This window comes from Calidris pugnax, unplaced genomic scaffold (assembly GCF_001431845.1).
Source record: "Calidris pugnax isolate Ruff unplaced genomic scaffold, ASM143184v1 scaffold73, whole genome shotgun sequence".
Classification (NCBI taxonomy): Eukaryota; Metazoa; Chordata; class Aves; order Charadriiformes; family Scolopacidae; genus Calidris; species Calidris pugnax.
In genome coordinates this window covers 758,353-772,605 of record NW_015090806.1, presented here as the reverse complement: position 1 = coordinate 772,605, position 14,253 = coordinate 758,353, and positions in this window count along the sequence as shown.

The window sequence follows — 14,253 nt, the reverse complement described above, 5'->3', positions numbered from 1 at the left end:
ACCTTTATTCTGCCAAGCCAAATGAGAGGGAGGACATTGAATGTGATTTTGCATTCTGGAACTGTTTCTCAGGAAGCTTGTAAACAGTGATTTGAATAGAAAATGAAAAATCTGAGCACTGAGACTTCATACTGAGCTGTCACTTCTCTGCTTCACCATTTGCCATGTGTTGTGTTTAGACAGAGGTTCAGTTGTCAGCTTGCAGCGGAGCTTTCAAAAATAAAAAGCCCACCAAGTCAACACAACTGTTCAGTGTGATGTAGCGGCTGGGTAACACCATGCATTGTAATCCTAAATTCTCTTTCCTACTCACTCTTTCCCTCCTACTCTCTCAAACTCTAATGTAGTGGAAAGTGCATTATTGAAACCAACACCACTCAGTCCATACAGGGCCATCATGGCAAGAGGTCAGAGGAAACACTGGATCAGTGGAAAAGCTCCATTTCATGATGGCTACCAAGATCTCCTGTTATTTGTAATGGCCTGATGCTGATCCACACAGTAGTTCACTTCTAATTTTTCCTGCTTTCCTACAAAATGTGATGATTTCCTCTGAAATATTATGCTGTAACCCGCAATGATTTCCTCTGAAATATTATGCTGTAACCCACAAAGGCTTGGCATTTAGGCAGTATGGGTAGGGAGAACAACTTGGGACAAGAACAGCATCAGCCATCCCTAAGTAGTCCAGTTTCACTCCAGAAAAAGGTCCCAGCAATGATTGCTCTTTAATTTAATTACCCACTGACCAGGCACTACAAGGAAATTTGTTGGTACCCACACAGAAGAGAACAGTGGCAGGCAAAAGCAAAGATTAAGAAAATCAGGTTGTGCTTCTACTGCTTGATCACTCTTACTGCTTAACTGATATCACTCTTTCTGGTGTAATTTTGGTTCCAGCTAGTACTCTGTAACTCGTCTGTCTTCGTAAGTTAAAAACAGAGCCCAGACAATTTTTTTCTGCCTCTCCCACATCCTCCCAAAAAATCCTGGCTACTGATTCAAAATAATTCAAAATATAATTCCTAGCACTCAGAGCTATTTACATCTGTAATTTTTTTAAATTAAAATTTCAAACTTTTGTTTTGGTCTCAGCTTTACTATTTTTAGTTCTCTGCTGCATTATTGTTGAGTTTACATAGTGCCTGTCTTCACTTGGGCTTTGGGCTTCCCTTTTTCCTCTCTTTCAGACATTATGACGCCAACCTGATTCAGCTCAGTAGGACGAGAAGTTAAAGTTCAAGCTACATTGAGTTTTGCTTTGCGTGTTTGCTGCTCACTTGATTACGACCTGGAATATCCATGACAGGCTTAGTTCTCTCTGAGGTATCTCCTCCCTCCTGGGTGCTAAGATGTGGTTCCACAAGTACATCCCTGTAATATGTGGCTTGTCACCTCTTCATCCCATGACAAATGCAAAACCAAATTTCCATTGTTTCAGAAACATCCCTCTCTTTAGCTTCTTCTCCCCAAATCATACCAATGGGAGATAATGTAACAGAGAGATTAAGGGACAAAAAAATTAGGAGTAAAAGGAGAAACAAGTCCAGAATGAAGAACACTTCTGTTCAGTTCACACATTTTTTTTTATATCTCAAAACACTTATGATCTACATGCATTCTCTTATTCAGATTTTTATCCACAGCATTTATCACTTGAGTCATTTCTTTTCCACTATTTGTTTTCTTTTTTGTGTCTTCCTCTAGATGAGAACATATCAAACCATTCTTAAGCCACACCTTGCCCTTGGAGTAGCCTCTGAAGTACGCCTCTGTCTGTTACACAGGGACATATGTTTTTCCGTTTGATTCCAAAGGAGTTAGACAAATCTCAAGATTCTCACATCTTCACCAAAAACTTACAGGCCCAATATGCTTTGGGTTAGATGTTTCTTTTCTTTGTACTGTTAAGAAAAGAAAAGTGAAGCTTTTTGATATCAATCAGATGCAAATTCTGTCAGCTCACTGAAAATATTTTGAACATATTTATTTATGTGTAGAAACTACTGAGATTTTCAAATGCTTTATGGCCAGTCTGTCTTTGTTCCTATTTAAGATTTGAAAACCATATAATTTAAAATTCTTCCAGTTTTCTTTACTATTAACCTGACTGGGACATGGATGTTTGTAGGATTTACTTTGTGAGGTTATTCAGTTCTGCCCAGTTCTATTCTGTTACTCACCCTGATAAATATGTTACTGTTTGTGAATACAATGGATACGTTCTTTTCACTGAATTATATGAGGTTTATGACTGATGTGAGTATGGAAAAGACTAGTTGCATTTGCCTTCACTACAGTAAATTATTTACTGTAGATTTAATTGAACTAACAATGTCTGCTAGGACAGAGAGCAATAATATTATAATCCTGGACATAGAAGAGAAAGCCCAGTCTGAAAAATCTACCCAGAATTAAGTATTTGGGTGGTTAGGCTGTACAGCACCGCTTTGATGCAATGGTACTACCAGCAATATGCAAACTGCCTTGGGAATATGAACTTGGTTTTGAATCACACTGTGATGTTTATCTTTGGCAAACCCTGCCTTAGCTCCCTGAAGTCAATATTTGATTTCGGAATGTCATAGATTGAATCCCTGGGTCTGAACATGCTTAAATTCTGATTATTTTGGCCAAATGACAACCAACTAATAGGCTCCCATCTCAAATTTTGTTACCTGTCTATGTTCAGACCAGTAACCTGGGGGCAAAAGGCTTCATCCTATTACTAGTGTCTTGATTCATTATTTGACAGAGTAAAAGTTTTGAGATGCTGCCTGGTTGAATATGAACCAGAAAGGCCAATAATGCTACTGAGACATTTCTTTTGATGCCATCAGTCTGTTTGCATCCTTGCTGCTCTAAGATACTGCATGGGCAGGATCTCTTCTTAGGGAGAAGAGAAGATCTTAAGAGCAACTTTGTAGGGTGTTCAATGCCCTCTCATCTCCTGGAATTTGCAGCTGGGATCCACTTCACCAAACAACCCACATTTATTGACAGGTAGTCTGACAGCTTTTTAAAACTGCCTGGCAGCTTGTTTTTAGCAACATGTTGTCATGTTCAGTATTATCACATTTCCTTTAGATTTGTGTGATACTAAAAGGCTGAACCTCCAAGGCATCAATATGGGGTGCAAAGCAAGACTAGCCCTAAGACATCCAGGAAAACATACCTTAGAGGTTCATTGATTTTTCTTCTAAAAATTTATAGCTCCTAACCTTCCAACCCTGTCAAGGACAAGCATCTTAGCAGTTGTTTCTCAAGCAGTTGCTTTAAGTTGGATCTTTTTTCTTTTACCTTAAGCTTGCAGGTGTCTAAGACAACTAAGCCGAACAGTGTTCACAAAACTCTTCAAACATCTGTGAAATGTTATTCCGACCACTTTCCAGGAAACTTAAGAAAGAGTAAGGCACCTTTGTTGGAGTCTGATGTGTTAGTCAAACTATCTACTGTTCAGGAATACAATTGATTGTAGTCAGTGGGGAGTCAATGCAGTGCTTAAGTTCAGCACCTGCAGTAGGTTATAGATGCAGCTCTTCACTGTTGACAGTGAGGGATTCAGAGCCTGTCAGTAATCCAAACTGAGACAGCAGAAGGGGCAGAAGAAAAATTTGTGGTGTTTAAATGCGTGGATAGAGCTGGTTTTGTTAGATTCTTGCTGGTTTTACATTGGGGTCAAGCAATTTGCTGTATAGTGAGGTCTAACACCTAGAGTCCATAGGTTCTTATTAATTCTTCTGTAAATTAAATGTGCTCCTTTTGGAGAGAGATCTGCAGGCCTTTACAGGTTCTCTTTCAGGGAATAAAATATAAAATATAAATTGTATCATATATGTCCTCCAAAACGGAGCTCTTGGTAATGTCTATAACATTAAATAAAACTGTCAGGATTGTGCAGTGAAGAGATTCTCACGTTGGGAGTAGCAGAGAGGCTGTATTCTGCGTGGCCTTTCAGAAGTTGTAGCCTCCAATAACCTCAGCTGTAAGCAGCCAAGAAAGTACAAAATAAATTTGGTCCAGTTCAAAACACAAAAAAAAACCCCCAAAGGCTGCCTGTATTCCCAGCTTCTGTGCCTGTCCTTCAGAGTTACATCAGCAGCAATAACTGCTCCCACTACATGTTGTGTCCAGAAGAGGAGAAACAACTGGAAGGTCCCAGAAGCAGCTGGCAAGTAACAATGATTGAATTCCAGATGGATCTAAAAAACCAGTGATACCTCCTGGGAAACTTTGAAAAACATCTTACTTTGCAATGATCCTGTTCACATCACACTCATTTTAAGTATTCCCTTTCCTTTGTTCTTGGCACAGAAGGAACAGATGAGCTCCTGAGGAATAATTCCATTTTGAGAGACCAGGCCCTGCTAATAAAGGCAGGGAGAAGAAATAGGACAGGGAGAATTGGCACTGTTGTGGTTTCAGACATCAGCTGTTCATTTAGGCGGTTTGCTTGTGCAGTTTCTGTAGCTAAATATTTTTTAAAGGATTTTACTAGAGCCATAGAATAAGATAGATTAGAAACAATATTTGCAGCAACTCACTTGGTCCAGTCCCCTCATCAGAGCAGGGCCAAATTAGATCAGGTAGCTCAGGTCCCTGGGCAGTGAGGTTTGACTGTCCCCAGGGATGAAGATTTCACAGCCTCTCTGGGCCCTTGTTCCAATGTTTGACCATCTGCGTGGTTGAAAAAATTTCCTAACTCCTCACTGGAGTTTCTTTTGTTGCATCTCATGTCTGTTGTCTCTCACCCTATCAACTGTGCATGTCCAAAATGTCTAGGTGATCTTCTGTGTGCCTTTCAGAGGCAAAACAGAAGATGTGCCCTTAACCTTCTCTTATTGTTGAACAAACCTTGTTCTCCTTGTATATCACGTGCTCTAATTCCTTAATGATCCTTGTGGATCTCTCGTGCACTTGCTCCAGTATATCAATGCCTGTCTCGCACTGAGGATCACAGAGTATTGCTCACTTCTCCTTTTTTCTTTCCTAATCTCTAAAAAACAAAGCTCCTGTCTGTCTGGAAACAAACTTGGTCCTGTGGATGTAAACACAGTCTTTATTTACAGTGTCCTGCAAACTGACACTCAGCAATGACCTGGGAGGATCTTGGAGAAGGGCGGGAAGGGTATTTCATACCCTATTCATGTATACTCTTCCCTTTCACAGACAGACTTCTGCTAAATGGATAAAATGCTCCTGACATGTTCAAAATGCCTTCATTAAGAAAGATAATTATTCTGTGTCATGCCTCGGTTGCCTGAAGGGCTCAAGGAATGTTTCTTTTCCAAAGTACACCATTAACCAGATGTATTTGGGGTTGGCTGGTTGATTTTTCTCAGCCTTCCTCAGAGACATCAGTGATGATGTTGCTCAGTGCTCAAAGGTGGCACAGATAATTCATGTTCTTTCAGAGTCAGAGCACTGACTGGAATCAGGAAAGAATTTTCCACTTAGGTCCAACGGGCAAAGATCTGGATTTTGTGGGTGTAGTAGCTTCCCTTTCACTGCTGGGCTGCAATTAGGGTGCAATTTATCTTCAAATGTAAAGTGGGAAAAGCACATCCAACTGATTTCCATGCTTGGTAACCTTAGGTTTTGGTCACACCTTGGCTTCTCTTTTTCTCTGCCAATGACACACAACTGACAAACCCTGAAATTTAAATGCTTTGACTAACTCACATCCGGGATATGATATTGGGTAACACAGTGCCCAATGATAGACAGAAGGTCAAAATTTAGTAGGATCCCTTGTGGTTTTATACTCCATGCAATGAAAGCCATTAACTCATTTTGCAATATTGAAAGATGATGGCCTCTGGCATATTAATCCTTCAAATAACTCTGACTTATAGCCCCTTTGGCTATAAAGCCTTATACTTTCCCTCCAATACCATAGGATTGGAAAATGCACTTAGCCTGAAAGTTTCTCGATTAACTATGAAGGAGAAAAAGACTCTACCTTTAGGATTGTTCGTGCTCTAATATCACAGCACTGGAACTTCTCCTGCCTGCTAAGCTTGAATAGAATTTGTCAAAGTGTTATTTTTAATTAATTTTATTTGAGAAAGCTCATGAGATACAATTATGGAATGGAGAGCTTACCAATGCAAAGCCAGTCAGCTAATTAAAATCCATTTTTAGGGGGCCATCTAAGTTTTAAAAAGAGCTTGTTAAATGGCCCTCCATAGTTTCCATGCTGTTTATAGCTCAGAAATTAATTTGTTAGCCACAGAAATGGTTAGACAACACATTTAATAATTAGACAGTTAAACTTGGATGAGATGTCATGAGTGTCATCACCTACTGAAAAGCAGGCCTCTTTAAATCACATGCAGATGGAAGCTGTAAAACAATGGTTAATTATTCTAAAGGAGGAGTGATAACAACTATCTTCCTTTAAGAAATATACTTGACAGTTTCGTGGTAGTAGCATTAACAGTAGATTTTCTGTCAATTAGAAAACGTTGCTGCTGTTCATCTAGTTTGGGTAGCACTGAATATCTCTGTGCTTTAACCCTCTTCTTTTAGAAAAATAAAATAAAAATTTAAATTTGCCTGAGATAGAATATCCATCAAAATCCTTGATGCAAAGGTTAATTCCTCTCACTATTAAAACACATCGCTCTGTTGCTCTGCCTGAATTTGTCCAGTTTAAATAGTATTTTGTATTGCTCACATGAAGACTGATTTCATGAAGATTCAGCAACAGTGTTGCATGACAGACAATCATGCCCAGCACATGTCAAGGCCTGTCATAATTATGTCATGTTCTACCATAATACAATAGTATTTCTATCTTGTTGTATCATTTCTGAAATGATTAACTGCAGCTATGACTGAACTATTCTATTTTATTTTTTGTAAACACGTGTCTCCTGTTTGAACTGTAAAGAAACAATCTGACACTTTGACATCTTAAATAAGAACAGAAAGCATGTATTCACCACATTAATTGGAGAAAAAGCCGATCTCAGTATTCAGAGAAATGAAACTTGATATTTAAAGTAGCAGCTTCTCTATTAACTGTTGATATAATTTGGGACTTCCAATGAAGCAAGAAGTACACTGAAGTTACAGCACTCCTGAGAAGATGGACTTACAGTTCTGACTATTGTTTTTTGGAAAGGCTTTGTGTCGTGTTTATATTTTGGGAGTCAAAGTGAAAGAAGAGTATTTATTTTGAGTCAGAGAAAGGGCTGCTGAGCTCTGATGAAATATGCATTACAGTATATACTTGATATTCACTCACATTTTTTGCTATTGTTGCTGTCAAGTTTTCCTGGAGCAAGGACACATCTAACAGAACCACAAAACAATAGATTGCTTCAGCAGTCAGAGTGCAGATGCCTTTGAAGAAAAGTCTATGGGTAAGGTCTAGGTACTTTCACAAGAACCACCTCTGTTTCCCTCTGTTATATCAAGCATGAGGATGCACAGATCACTACTGGTAGCACGCCACTGCTCATGACCTGACCTGGTGTCTCCTGTAGGTACAGAAAGGGAGAGAATAAAGAATTGATGATTTTTGGATTCCGCATCTGAGGGCCCATGTGAACAAGGAAGCCATCAGTAAGTTTTTCTCCAAGGTCTGTTTTGAGAAGAATACTAAGAGCCAACAAACATTTCTAAGACATGTTCACACTTGGCTGATGAAGACCCATCAGCAGATATGCAACATGAGCTTTGGAGTTTGACCAGCCTGTAACTACTTGCGGGACCGTAGTGCCCACAGAAACAGCTCACCTGACTGTATGTAAAAGCTTATGGACCATTGTCAGTGCTGGAGAAGCATGAGCTTTGGAGTTTGACCAGCCTGTAACCACTTGTGGGACCATAGTGCCCACAGAAACAGCTCACCTGACTATGTAAAACTTATGGACCATTGTCAGTGCTGGAGGGTTTGCATAGAACTAGGGGATTGAGAACAGAATCATAGAATCATTATGGTTGGAAGAGATCTTTAAGATCATCAAGTCCAACCATTTAACCCAATACTGCCAAGTCGACCACTAAATTGAACAGAATCATAGAATCATAGAATCATTATGGTTGGAAGAGATCTTTATGATCATCAAGTCCAACCATTTAACCCAATACTGCCAAGTCGACCACTAAATTATGTCCCTCAGCACCACATCTACATGACTTTTAAATAGCTCCAGGGATAGTGACTCAACCACTTCCCTGGGCAGCTTGTTCCAATACTTGATAACCCTTTCAGTGAAGAGATTTTACCTAATATCCAATCTAAACCTCCCCTGGTGCAACTTGTCCTATGACCTGTTACTTGGGAGAAGAGATTGACCCCCACTTTGCTATGACCTCCTTTCAGGTAGTTGTAGAGAGCGATGAGGTCTCCCCTCAGCCTCCTTTTCTCCAGATGGTCTCTAAGATGGTCCAGAGCCAGCCTCATGTTGCAACCTAGGCTAGAAGTCTTGTAGGGGCAGCAAAATGGAGGTGAAAGGAGTGGGTATGGATTTGTGAAACGTTGTGAAATGGTTGTGCTTCTGTCCTGGCACACTGAAAACTATTTAGGCTACTGGGTGCTCCTAAAATATATATGTAAATGGGCTTCTCAGAACCAGTTGTTGACAACAGCTGCTCAGTCAAGATCCTTGATGTTGGCATTATGCTTAGTAGCTGAAGGCACCCTATACATCCCATCCAATTCTCAAATCCTCTCTTGCTAGGACTAACCCACAGTGTAAGAAAGGTGGATGCTGGCCATGCTAGCATTGGATCCTCCATCCCTGGTGCGCTGGCCTCGGTTTTACTTTTGTAGTTAGATGTCCCAAGACATTGTTCTCGCATCACATTTTGATCAAAGAACTGGCTTCATTTGACTGCAGTGCAAACGATTTGACGATTGAGAATGAAAAATTTGATTTGCCTGGGAAGGTTGCCTGCCTTTTTCTGTCAATGGAAATATCATTTGAAGCCTTGGTTATACAGTCTTCTGTAACGCACTGGCATGGAGCAACAAACTCCTTGGATGCTTGAACAGTTGGTGTCTGCTCTGTCATGAAATATGAAATCCAGAGGCTTGTTTTCCAGACAAAAAAAAAAAAAAAAAAAAAGTTTCAAAATCCTTCCATGCATATGTTGACAAAGTTTGTGAACTCTAATGATAATTCTTAGCACCATCAACTCAGGTTCATTGTCTGAAATAAATTTGCTTTGGAATTAAAGCAATGCAAATATCCCGTTTCTTGTATGCTGAATTTAGCTGTGGCTGCATATACATAGAATCCATCATAATCAGATGTACTAGCAGATTTGATCATGTTAATGCCAAACTAGTAATGATTCCTTTGCTATTTTCAAACCTCTGTCATACCTTGCTTTCCAAATTCAGTTCTTTTCTTGACCTAGAGGATCAGAAGCTGAAATGAGATGCAGGCAGCAACTGCAGAATACCTCTGACAGTCTTTCAGCTCTTGCTTGATTCAGGAAACAAACTTAAGCTAGAAAAATATTCCCTTTCTCTTTGAACCTCACTGCCTTTTAAATTTGGGGGTTGAAACAAAGACATCAGAAAGCCTTAAGGAAACTTATTTTCCTGTTTGGGTTCTGGACCACAAAGGGCCAATCTTAGATTTGGTTTCAGAGATTATTTAAATGGAGACAGGTGTTCTTCCCGTACCTCTTTGGACCTCCCCTTGACATGCTAATTTATTATTCAGTACTCTGAGTCATGCACTGCTCGCTTTCTCACCCCACACAAGAACCATCTCTGTTTACCTCTGTTATATCAAGCATGAGGATGCACATATCACTACTGGTAGAACGCCCCTGCTCATGACCTGACCTGGTGTCTCCTGTAGGTACAGAAAGGGAGAGAATAAAGAATTGATGATTTTTGGATTCCGCATCTGAGGGCCCATGTGAACAAGGAAGCCATCAGTAAGTTTTTCTCCAAGGTCTGTTTTGAGAAGAATACTAAGAGCCAACAAACATTTCTAAGACATGTTCACACTTGGCTGATGAAGACCCATCAGCAGATATGCAACATGAGCTTTGGAGTTTGACCAGCCTGTAACTACTTGCGGGACCGTAGTGCCCACAGAAACAGCTCACCTGACTGTATGTAAAAGCTTATGGACCATTGTCAGTGCTGGAGAGTTTGCATAGAACTAGGGGATTGAGAACAGAATCATAGAATCATAGAATCATTATGGTTGGAAGAGATCTTTAAGATCATCAAGTCCAACCATTTAACCCAACACTGCCAAGTCCACCATGAAACCATGTCCCTCAGCACCACATCTACATGACTTTTAAATACCTCCAGGGATAGTGACTCAACCACTTTCCTGGGCAGCCTGTTCCAATACTTGATAACCCTTTCAGTGAAGAGATTTTACCTAATATCCAATCTAAACCTCCCCTGGTGCAACTTGTCCTATGACCTGTTACTTGGGAGAAGAGATTGACCCCCACTTTGCTATGACCTCCTTTCAGGTAGTTGTAGAGAGCGATGAGGTCTCCCCTCAGCCTCCTTTTCTCCAGATGGTCTCTAAGATGGTCCAGAGCCAGCCTCATGTTGCAACCTAGGCTAGAAGTCTTGTAGGGGCAGCAAAATGGAGGTGAAAGGAGTGGGTATGGATTTGTGAAACGTTGTGAAATGGTTGTGCTTCTGTCCTGGCACACTGAAAACTATTTAGGCTACTGGGTGCTCCTAAAATATATATGTAAATGGGCTTCTCAGAACCAGTTGTTGACAACAGCTGCTCAGTCAAGATCCTTGATGTTGGCATTATGCTTAGTAGCTGAAGGCACCCTATACATCCCATCCAATTCTCAAATCCTCTCTTGCTAGGACTAACCCACAGTGTAAGAAAGGTGGATGCTGGCCATGCTAGCATTGGATCCTCCATCCCTGGTGCGCTGGCCTCGGTTTTACTTTTGTAGTTAGATGTCCCAAGACATTGTTCTCGCATCACATTTTGATCAAAGAACTGGCTTCATTTGACTGCAGTGCAAACGATTTGACGATTGAGAATGAAAAATTTGATTTGCCTGGGAAGGTTGCCTGCCTTTTTCTGTCAATGGAAATATCATTTGAAGCCTTGGTTATACAGTCTTCTGTAACGCACTGGCATGGAGCAACAAACTCCTTGGATGCTTGAACAGTTGGTGTCTGCTCTGTCATGAAATATGAAATCCAGTGGCTTGTTTTCCAGACAAAAAAAAAAAAAAAAGAACAGTTTCAAAATCCTTCCATGCATATGTTGACAAAGTTTGTGAACTCTAATGATAATTCTTAGCACCATCAACTCAGGTTCATTGTCTGAAATAAATTTGCTTTGGAATTAAAGCAATGCAAATATCCCGTTTCTTGTATGCTGAATTTAGCTGTGGCTGCATATACATAGAATCCATCATAATCAGATGTACTAGCAGATTTGATCATGTTAATGCCAAACTAGTAATGATTCCTTTGCTATTTTCAAACCTCTGTCATACCTTGCTTTCCAAATTCAGTTCTTTTCTTGACCTAGAGGATCAGAAGCTGAAATGAGATGCAGGCAGCAACTGCAGAATACCTCTGACAGTCTTTCAGCTCTTGCTTGATTCAGGAAACAAACTTAAGCTAGAAAAATATTCCCTTTCTCTTTGAACCTCACTGCCTTTTAAATTTGGGGGTTGAAACAAAGACATCAGAAAGCCTTAAGGAAACTTATTTTCCTGTTTGGGTTCTGGACCACAAAGGGCCAATCTTAGATTTGGTTTCAGAGATTATTTAAATGGAGACAGGTGTTCTTCCCGTACCTCTTTGGACCTCCCCTTGACATGCTAATTTATTATTCAGTACTCTGAGTCATGCACTGCTCGCTTTCTCACCCCATTTACTAAAGAACAACTTAAAGGCCACAGTAACATTCAAATCTTCATATTATAACAAATACGAAGTTTGTTATTTATAAGTCCAGAATTAGATGTTGGATCCCACTGTGAAAAAGAAAATGCATCCCACAGAGTGAGGCAGAGTTCCCATTTCAAAGTTCCAGTGACTCTAATGTATTTGAAAGGTGTGTTACATCTGATGCAGAAAGTCCTTGCCAAAGGACTGAATCTTGCCTTTGGAGCCAACTTTACCTTTCAGGAAGAAGGAAAAGACTTTACTGTGGTCGGTTGGAATAAAAAATAAAACAAGCCAGAGGGCTGAAGCTCTAGATTGATTCCTCTGGAAATGGATCCATGAGCAAAAGGTTTGTGAGGAGGTCAAATCTGATAAATTGATATTTTAATAGTTCTATCGTTCATTATATAGCCAACACTTCTGCATTAATATATATCTGGCTTCCTGAAATAACTGGAAGTGCTGGATGATGAAATAGTGTTTTATTGGGTCTTGCAGACAGCAAAGCTTGGCCACATGTATCCTTCTCTTTCAATGCCTTGGTGTTGTTTTCTCCATGTTTTCAGTTCTAAGATGAAACCATAATTTCTCCGAGTGAGAGACTTTCTGCTCATGTATGTCAAACTTGTCTAATCTTGGCAAGGCTTTCAATTAAACTGGAAGTTTCTTGTGTGTTCATTTATTATACAATATATAATAATATCTAATCATAACACTGATGCATCCACTCATCTTTTTTTTTTTTTTAATTATTTTTTTTTCCTTTGGTTGAAGTTTTAGTGCCCTCCAATATACCTCTAGGAAAATTTCATTTATAGGGAAAAATTGGAGTATTTTGAGTGCATGTTCTGTGGCAAAACAAATAAATGTTAGTTTTTCAATTAAAAAAAAGTGAAAAGCTATTAAAGGTTTTAAAGTCTTTCATTGTTTTAAAATTATTAAACCAGATTATTATTTTTTTTAAATATACTCTGGAAAACAAGGTTACCTATACCAACTCATGAGGATCTGTCAAACTACCTAAAATTATCTCAGCCATTTCTTTTGGACCATGTTTTAGAAAGGCCTCCAAGCCTGCATAATGAGATATGGCCGGATGGTATTAGTATGGGGCAGAGGCCTCAGTGTCTGACACCTTGAAGAGTTCCTCCTGACTTCACAGTGGCTTCTCTGCCACGCAGGCAGCGAAGCCTGAAAGGCTGCTCCTCACAGTCCTAGGGAAGGCAAGTGAGGCCCTTTCCAATTAATTTGGATCACTGCTGAAACTTTTTTAGGAGCCCTGGATGGGCTTGCAACTTTGAAAAAAAAAAAGAAAAAAATAGGGTGGGGGGAGAATGAAGGGGGGGAGGAGAAAGCTCTGCTGCCAAATTGTGATTTAAACTGAGATTGGCATCAGCAGACATTTCCACATCAGCCTGTAGCACATCTGGTCCAGACCAAACAAATAGAAGATTTATTCTGTCAGTGAGATCATTTAGCATTCCTTTTTATGCTTCAGAAAGAGCCTGTACCTGTCAGTCACCAAAGCACTAGGCTTTTGGTGGCTGGGCTCTGTTGCTCTTTCTGACTAGCCTTGATCTGAGACTTCTAAGAAGGCTTGTGTTCACCCGCTCCACCTGGGAGACCGGTACTCATGCCAAGTTCATTTCCATAGTCTTATAAAAATCTCCTGGAGGATTTCAAACATCTGCTCATAAGTAAAGAAACATTGTCTTGAGATATAACAATAATATAAAGGGCAACTGAACCTTCCTTGCAAATAAAACCGAGCTAATAAATTATTTTGTTTCAACCATTTTATACAATTCAAACAAAACCCGAATAGAGCTAAATAGGCACACACACACATGAAAAAACCAAGTATGAAGGGTTTTCTTCTAAAACCTTCAGATACCTATTTTTTTCTTTTGGTCAAGAGATTGTTTTGGTTTGGTTTATTTTGTTTTGTGAGCACTTGGTGCTTATTATTGAAAGGAAGAGTTTATGAAAATAGGTGGGTGATACTATTGTTCTAACTGCAATAATTTGTCATCTTTTCCTAGCACATTTCAAATAAAGTTTATAAATATTAACTAACCAAGTCTCAGTGCAAACCCTCAGCAGAGCCCCTCCCCTTTGTCAGGTATGTCAGGAGAACAAACCAGGAGCTCACCTCCTTGTCAGGTAAAAAATGGAGCCACTTCAGACATGAAAGGTGTCAGCTATTAAACAGCTTTGACAATACACTGCAACAATCTGAACAGGAACTGAAGGCAGCTGAAGGAGCTGAGGGACATTAAGACATGCAAAATGCAATTATCTGCACCAGAATTTGAGTATGATCCTAGAGTTAAACTCTTTTATTAATAATAAGGGGTCCAGACAATTTTACTATAGTCAGAATGGGT